Source organism: Emys orbicularis, chromosome 24, assembly GCF_028017835.1.
Source record: "Emys orbicularis isolate rEmyOrb1 chromosome 24, rEmyOrb1.hap1, whole genome shotgun sequence".
NCBI lineage: Eukaryota > Metazoa > Chordata > Testudines > Emydidae > Emys > Emys orbicularis.
The window spans coordinates 11,015,366-11,023,927 of record NC_088706.1 but is presented as its reverse complement, the minus strand read 5'-3'; positions in this window follow the sequence as shown (position 1 = coordinate 11,023,927).

The window sequence follows — 8,562 nt, the reverse complement described above, 5'->3', positions numbered from 1 at the left end:
GGGGTGAACCTCACAGTTTGGGGATCTCTGTTTTAGCCATTAGACCCTGCTCCCGCCAAAGTTGGGAATAGAACCCAGGAGTCCTGGCTCCCAGTTCCCCGCTCTGATCCCATTCCTCCCTTTCATGTCTGTTATTCAGCTACACTGGTGCTCTCAGATGCCGGTATACGTTTTCTCCTTGAGACACAATCCCACCCCAGGCTCACGCTCAGCTCCCTTTAGCAACCCCCTGGTGTGGGGGTCTTGGCTGCCCTTGGCCTTCCACGGGGAGCGAAAGCCGGGCAGGTGGGAGCAGAGGGAATCCTGCTCCAACTAGGGAACGGGGGGCGCAGCACAACTCAAAACTCCCCTGCTGGGCTTTTCCTGCCACGCTCAACTCTCCACCCCCGTCCTCGCTCTTAATTAACCGTCAGCCTGGGGGCTTCTTTGCTTCTGCAGGTCCCACTACGAGGCCTCCTGTGGACCAACCAGCTCTCAGCCTGCAGAGCAAGCAGAAACGCAAGCGGAAGCCTCCTCTCTGTCTCCCAGCAGCCCCTGCACGGTGACTCGGGGGCTGCCCGGCTGGACTGTTTCTGGCAGGCAGGGCTGGGCTGGAAACAGGTAGAGTCAGTGGCCAAGAAACAGGGAAGTCAGAGGGGTTCTCAGGGAGGTGGCACTGTCTGCCTCTAACGGCGGATAACATGGTCCCTTCCTCCCCCCAGGGGCGCTGGTGCCCCTCTGCCCATCACTCTTGTCAGCACACACCCTAAGATCCTGTCTGGTCACCTGCATCCCTGCTCGATGCTGTTACAGCCACAGACCTTCCTGTCTGAAGACGGAAGCGGCCTTCCCGGGCCCCCTTGCGCTCATGAGCTGACAACTGGAGCGTAATTAGGAGCATTCCAGGGGCATGAGACAGCTGGGCACCGCTGCCCCTTGGCCAAGCGGGAGCAGGTCGCAGGATCCTGTATGTTACCTTCCCACGGGAGCAGACGTCAGCGAGGCGGAGGCGAGATATTTGCTTAGGGGTTCCTGTTTCCTCCTGCAGCCGTGATCACTGAGCTCATGCCACTTTGCCCTGGCATCAGGCAGCCGTTCGATGGGCCCCGTCCCTCCTGGAATCTAAAGCCTGGACTACACTGACAAAGTGTCACTGGCCCAGCTGAAGGGATTTTACACGGACGCAGTTATGCTGGTAAAAGCCATGGCACCAATGCAGTTGCACTGGTATAAAGCACTTATTTAATATCTGTATCAATGCCTGATTTGCTTTGCCAAACTGGAATAAGCGATACCGGTCTGAGCACCCTTGATACCAGTGTATGTATATACCTACCAGGGGTCAATGCTGTCTGGGGAGACAGGGGAGGAATTGCCGCTTAAGAGCAGCAAAACGTTTAGATGCAGACAATACACCGTTCTCTCTTCCTGCCTCGGCTCCTGGGCTGTACACCGGGAAACCCACTGTCACAGAGCCACGGGGTCTGTGCTTCTCCCCAGCTTTTAAACAGGCCCTGGGAGGAACCCCTCTTCCGCCAGGGTAGGCCAGGTGGTCTCACCACCTCCGAGACTGAGCCGCCAGACTCCTGCTTCACAGTGTGAGCTCAGCCCCAGGTTGGAGACCTTGACGTGCTTTACTTTTACACGCGCCTCCGTGGGCATTTGCAGGGACACCAGGCAGCCTTTTCAAAGCAGAGTCGGGTTTCCCCGTCAGCTGGAGCCCAGCACTGGGAAATCCTTAGGTTAGCACAGTCCATTCTAGCCAAGCTGCTGTAGAATCCATTCCCGCTGTCTCCCTGCCCCGTTGTCAGTCCCAGGTGAGCGCCCTGCGTCTCTCCACAGGGCAGCCCTTAATCCAGCCACCTGACACTTTTCCCCTTTGTTCTCGAGCTGGGGACTGTGCCCTTCATCGCTCAGTGGAGAAGCAGAACCATCGCCCTCCGCTTGGCAGCTCGCTGTGAATGTTCCAGCCATTGGGGTTCCCACTGTCTGCTTGGGTTCGCCCCCTTGATCCGAGTCGGTTTCAGCACGTTCCAGCCCGGGTCTTAGCGGCCCATTCTTCCCGGCCCAGCCAGCGCTGTGACACAAACGCCCCGGGCTCGGGTTCTGCCCGCTGGCTCTCAACGCCAGTACAGAAGGAACTGGAGGCAAATGGAGAATTCATAAAAATATTGCAGAAAATTCCCACTTCGTCACCCCCATCAGAGCAAAACTGCTCAGCTCCCAACAGTCTCCAAAGGTAGCCTGGGTCTTCGCGCCTTTTGGGCACTCGATACACTGCACAAAGACACCTTGAAACGCATTTAACTGCCCCTTCAGAGGACACTTTAACCCACGCAAGCCCCCCCGCCCGGTATGGAAAGCTTCATCTTGAGTGCAATGACTCCTGACGCGTATGACATTAGCGCCTGTTGCCATAACAACATTGATTTATTAGCGGAGGAAACTTTGAAGTTAAGGCCAACATTTTCGAGTGGCTTCAGTTGGCAAAAGCCCTGTTTTTGATCCCACCTGTCAGCCTCCAGCCTCCACTTATCAAAGCATCTCACCGTCCCCAAAGTCACTTAGCGTCTGGTTTACAACATCTCAGTGCCAAGGCCGTCCTGTGCTGCTGGGTCCCTAGGGACTGGGGGGGAGGGATGCAGTGACTCGCCCACCCCAGAGGGGACTGGATTCTAGCAGACAAAGAGGGGATGTGACAGTGGCTAGGGCATTGGATAGACTGGGAGAAAAGAGACTTGAGTTCTGTTCTTGGGTCTGCTGCTAACTGGCTAGTCTCTGCCCCCAGCTCCATGCCTGTTTCCCCTCCACCCTTTATTGGGCTTGTCTATTTAGACCAGTGGTTCTTAACCTGGAGTGCATGCACCCCCTGGGGGTCAGAGAATCATAGAATATCAGAGTTGGAAGGGACCTCAGGAGATCATCTAGTCCAACCCCCTGCTCAAAGTAGGACCAATCCCCAGACAGATTTTTGCCCCAGATCCCTAAATGGCCCCCTCAAGGATTGAACTCACAACCCTGGGTTTAGCAGGCCAATGCGCAAACCACTGAGCTATCCCTGCCCCCCCAACTAAGGCTGAGAACACAAAGACAGCATTAGATGCCCTTTCTGGGGGTGTGCGCCATGCCAGATTTTTTTAGAAGGCAAATCATCGAAAACACAAATTAAGCACCGGCACATAAGCACAACTACTTTGTTTCATCAAACCTATGTGTTTATTAACATTATACATCTTTTAACGATTACTGTAATATACAAAAAAATATATATCTAGGTTTAAGAGTGCGAGAACATATTTTTTAGGTTTAAGGGGTGCGAGAACATATTTTGAGAACCAAGGGGGTGCAGGCTGCAGTAAAGGTTAAGAACCACTGATTGAGACTAAGCTTTTTGAGGCAGGGACTGTCTCTGTACAGCGCCTAGCACCTTGAGCTCAGCTGGGGGCTCTAGCTGCTCTTATAACCCAGATCCCCAGAAAGTAGCTGCTGCTGCAGTGGGACATGATTTGGGCCAAGCTGGCCTGCGGAGAGTTAAAAATGTCTAGTAAATGTCACCCCCACACACACACCCAATTCAATTAATTGTGACACTCAGCACTTCACAGAGCAGGGCACCCGCCGCCTTAGGGGGCACCCAGGAGGGAAGGGAGGTGATCTGCTCGCCCAGCCCGGCACTGGCAGAGCTGTCAGCCCCTGGGAGCACAGGGCCTCCACCCACCGCCCAGCCAGGACGGGATCCTGGCGTCACAACTGAAAATGACACAGGCTCAGCCCAGCCTCGGCCACACAGGGCTGCTGCAGCGGAGCGAGCCCCGCAGAGGGCAGCACAACCACGAGTCTATTTCTCCCCCCTTCCGCACCCAGCCCAGCCTGGGGTTTGTTTTGCTGGGGCCCAGCAGCGTGGAACAAAGACACAAACCGAGCGTTGTGCGGCTCCGCCAGACTGGGGCCCATCGTCTGGCCTACAGCCATCAGGCTTTGGCTGGGTTTGTAAACAGGACAATACGTACAACACCGAGTTCGGGCCAGGGTACAGGGTGAGCCAGAGACAGGCACAGAGACTGCCCTGCGCAATCCACTGGCAGGCAGCAGAATCCTGCAGGCCAGCTGCCATCCCAGGTGTGTGGGCAAACGGGGCCACGGCCGCACCCCAGGGAAGGAAACTTGCCATGCTGCCAAGGCAAAAGTGCCCAACTACAGTCGATCGGTTTGTGTTTAAGCAATGGCCATTAGTGGTAAAGGATCCGAGCGGACCCGGGAAGCGCTCGGGAGAACAGCAAGCTTTGTAACAAGGGGGGCAGGGTTTAGTGGTGAAAGCCGGTGACTGGGTACCCAGCCTCCTGTGTGCTATTTCTAGCTCTGCCTTTGACTCCTTCTGCAAACCCCTGAACTGCCCTGTGCCTCCGATTGCCTCCTGGGGCCAGGTGATGCTTCCCGGGGCAGTGGAAGGTCTAGTTCACTGCTTGAGATCACAGCAGAAGAGGTGCCAGAAACAGGCCAAAGCTCACTGTAAAATCACTGACACGTCGGGCACGTGGTTTTGATTGGACAAACAAATCACTCCTCTCTCCCCTGCAGTCTCTGCTGATGAAGACAGCCGGGGTGCAGCCCAGGGCATGGGCTGCCCCTTACCCCACCAGCAGTGGTTGGTTAGAGTCCGGTGCTGAAGTCAGCGCCTGGTGAAGATGATGTCACTCCCCCGACCGTAGATGGGCCTGCGCTGGTACTAGCACCGTACCCAGCCATGAACAGCCTAGCCAGGGAAGGAGCATTGGAGGACAGTCCCCCTATCCCGCCCTTCTCACGTACAGCCTGCACTGCAGCATTCCCGACGACACTCACTACGTTCTGTCACCGCACAGGGCCCCTTCTTTCACTGCTTAATCGATGCAACGCCCGCTAGCTCCTGGCTGGCCGGAAAGCAGATTGCCTCCCCACTACTAAACGCTCTAATGCTTTCCCTGGCCAAGGGACGTGCACCCATTCAACACGAAGCAAGGAAGGAAAATCTTCAGGCTGCGTCTACACGTATAACGCTACAGCGGCGCAGCCCCAGCGTAGACACGCACTGGAGCGATGGGAGGAGCTCTCCTCACGGTAGTTAACCCGCCTCCCTGAGAAGTGGTAGTTAGGTAGGGAGGTCACATTGGCAGAGCTACAACTCTGAGGATGTGTGTGTGTTTCACATTCCAGAAAGACGGAGCTAAGCCGATGGAAGTTTTCAGTATAGACCAGCCCTTTAATTTAAGGCAGGCGCCTATACTACGGAGTCTGTGCCGGCAGAGCCCCCTAGTGTAGACGCAGCCTGCACCGACAGAAGGAGTTTTAGCCCCACCTGCCCAAATGCTGGTAGCTATGTGGACGGAAGCCCTTGTCTGTTGACACAGCTGCGTCTACGCCAGGGGTTTGGTCAGTGAAGTTACGTCGATCCGGGTATGGGGGTTTTCCCGTAACCTGACTGACCGAGCTAAGATGCTGATAATCTCAGCTTGGATAACACAAGCGTGCACGGTCCTCTTCACATTGAGGGAGAGGCGGACCGGGTATTAAACCCATAGACTGGCCATATACCAAGCTGGGAGGCTGGTGGTTAGAGAAGCCTGCATGTAACTGCAGCTGGGTGTGTCCTGACCTGTATGAATGCTGGTGAAAGTGCAAGCGTGGAGGGCTTTGCAGACTGTCACAGCAGCACGGTGTGAGAGGGAGCCCGGGCTGGTGCGGCAGAGGGCTCAGTGGTACCCAGGGCCGGCTCTACCATTTTTGCCGCCCCAAGCAAAATAAAATAAAAAAAAAAAGCCACCCGGACTGTGCCGCCCCCCCAAGAATGGCTGGAATGCCGCCCCAGGCATGTGCTTCCTCCGCTGTGCCTGGAGCCAGCCCTGGTGGTACCCCAGGGGGAACCCGTCACACGAATATGCGGATATAACTTTTAAGCATAGACTAAGCCTTACTTGACTGGGCAACTGAAGCAGAGCAGGGTTAAGGCCAAGAATTTCAAGGAGGCCCCTTGTTTTTGAATCACCCGCAGGCCTGGTCTCCAGAAGTGCTGAGCACTCACAGTTCCCATTTGCTTCTGCTGGAACTGGGCGTGCTGAGCACTTCTGAGAATCAGGCCCGAGAGGCCTAAAATTGGGTCCCCATAAATCAGTGCTGGGAATTAGAACAGCTGCCAGCCAGTCCTTCACTCTGTCCTTCACAGTTGACCTGCAAGATCTTCTCTAGCTTTAACATCCATTTTCCTTCCTGCTGATATACAGGGAAGAACTAGGCAGTAGACATCGCCTGGTTTGATTTGCAGTTGAATGAACCGGACATGAGTTTTCTGCTCAGACTCGTATGCAAATAGGCTCACGGACCTTTGATTCCCCCCTGCGCCCAAGCCTGCACTTCCCCACTCTGCACGTGTGACCCTGAGCACTCGTGGACACAAGAGAGTTCCCTTTCTCCCCTCAAGACCGCTGGCGCGGTTCGTGACAGGGTAGCCAAGGAGCTCGGGCACTGTGCTGGGAGTCAGGAGACTGTGGGTAAGTCCTGTAGCCTCATTTTACAGATGAGGAACCTCTGAATAGGGATGCATATCGCTGCTTAAGTGATACAGAGCCCAGGCCTGGAGGCAGAGTAACTCTTCTTCATACAATTGCCTCGTCTCAGCGTGTAATGTCCTGTTTTCCTTCCTCCCTGCCCTCTCCTACCCCAGCTCCTTCGGGGGCAGGGGTAATACCATTCTCCTCTATAAGCACTAGGTGTTACAGCACTGTGGACCAGGGCAGTACGGGGGCTGGATTGTTTACAACTGGTGGTTTGATATTTATACTCCCTCTGCGCTGTCCACCCCATTTTGTTAAGCTCCAGCATTACAGAGCCTTGAAAACATTGGTTTGGACGGCCTGATAACAGGCAGATAAGATTTCATAACAACGATTGCAGAACTGCTTTTGGAGGCTCGTCAGCGCTTTGATCCTTGCCAGCAGGAGCGAAGGACGGACTCCGTTGAGTTAGTCTATCCTCCTCCTTTGCTTTCGGCTCCGTGCGATGGCCATTTTATCAGCGCTTTGCAAAAGAAAGAAAGAGGCACTCGCTTCGGGGGGGTGGGGGGTGGGAGGGAGTTTATCAGCAGCAGCTGCTGCCTCCGGCACTGGCTCAGAAAGGCCAAGAGCCCAAAAGGGAGAGTTTACATGCCTTTGAAAATCCCACTCTAAGGGAGTTATGCCCCCAGCATCCATTGGTGCCCTAAGCCAAGTGGATTTCAAATGAGTGTAGGGCCCCCATCTTTATGCTTTCATTTTAGATTTTCAAGGGGTGGCGAGTTAAGACACCAAAGGCACAGTAGGCCAGCTACCCCTAAGTACTAAACACGGTAACAAGGAAAAAGGGCTAAGTCTAGAAAACGGTGCTTATTTGTGTTACGGCAGCACCGAGCAGCCCAGCCACGGACTAAGATCCCGTTGCGCTAGGCGCTGTACAAAGAGACAGTCCCTGCCCCCAACGAGCTTACTAGAGATGTGGCTTGGGTAGGAGAGTGCAGCAAGGAAAACTCAAGCCATTAACTGCTCTTGGTAACACTGCTACTGCTCAGCTGTGCCTTCGGGGTCTGGGGCCCTTGTTGCTTAAGCAGCATTCATCTACGGCTGCCCAGGACTCAGATCGCAGCATATACAAACTGGGGCGGGGAAATAGCATCCCCTTTGAAACAACTTTAACAGCAGGATACAGGCTCTATTGACCATTGGTCTGATGCCGCACGGCCATTCCTGTAGCTCATGCTAGGGGAATCCCCATGAAGGCCTCACTTCACATCTTGCGAGGAACAGTGAAACCCCCTCAGCTTCTTGTTTACAAGCAGTGAAACCTGAAACTAAAAAGGTCTTCTTGCCCATTGTTCCGCTTGCTGGATGCATTACGGATCAAGCTTCTTGGGAGGGACGGTGCAAGAGAAGGGGGCAGGCCGGCTGTTGGAATAAAGGGGCTGCAAGGGGGATACCTCCCTCCCGGGTGACAGGAATGGGTTCCACCCGTAAAGGGGAAAGTGACTGATCACATATCAGACACCCCTGGACTTTAATCAGTTACAATCTTCACTTAGGCAGCATCCCTTCCACGCCAGCTGAAGTTGGTAGGGACAGACAATGGGTACTTGCAACTGAGATTCATTTGAGCCTCAAATCAGCTCCTAGTCAGATGTCCACAAAAACCCGTTAACCAGAGTAATAAATGGAATCCCAGGTGTGCCAAAGACTGAATGGGCCCCAGCCACCCCTTCACGCCCCCGGTAACCCCTCCAGGTCAAGTAAGCCTAGACTTCTGCCGGTGCCTGCGCTGCATCCGATCCATGGAGAGGGGCCTTCAGCCTCCAGCCATACTTATCAGAACGCCCACAACCCAGTGTTCGGTCACCCTCCGAGGGCCACGTGGGCGCCACGGCTCCAGAAGAGGCAGGGGAGAATATGCAATTTTGGACCACTCAAAAGGAACCCAACACTTCACCTTACGTGGGCCTGGGGCAGAGGGGATCCCAGGAGATGCACTCAAGAGACCTAGGGTCTATTCCCAGCCCATGGGGTGAGCTTGAGAAAGTCGCTCTTT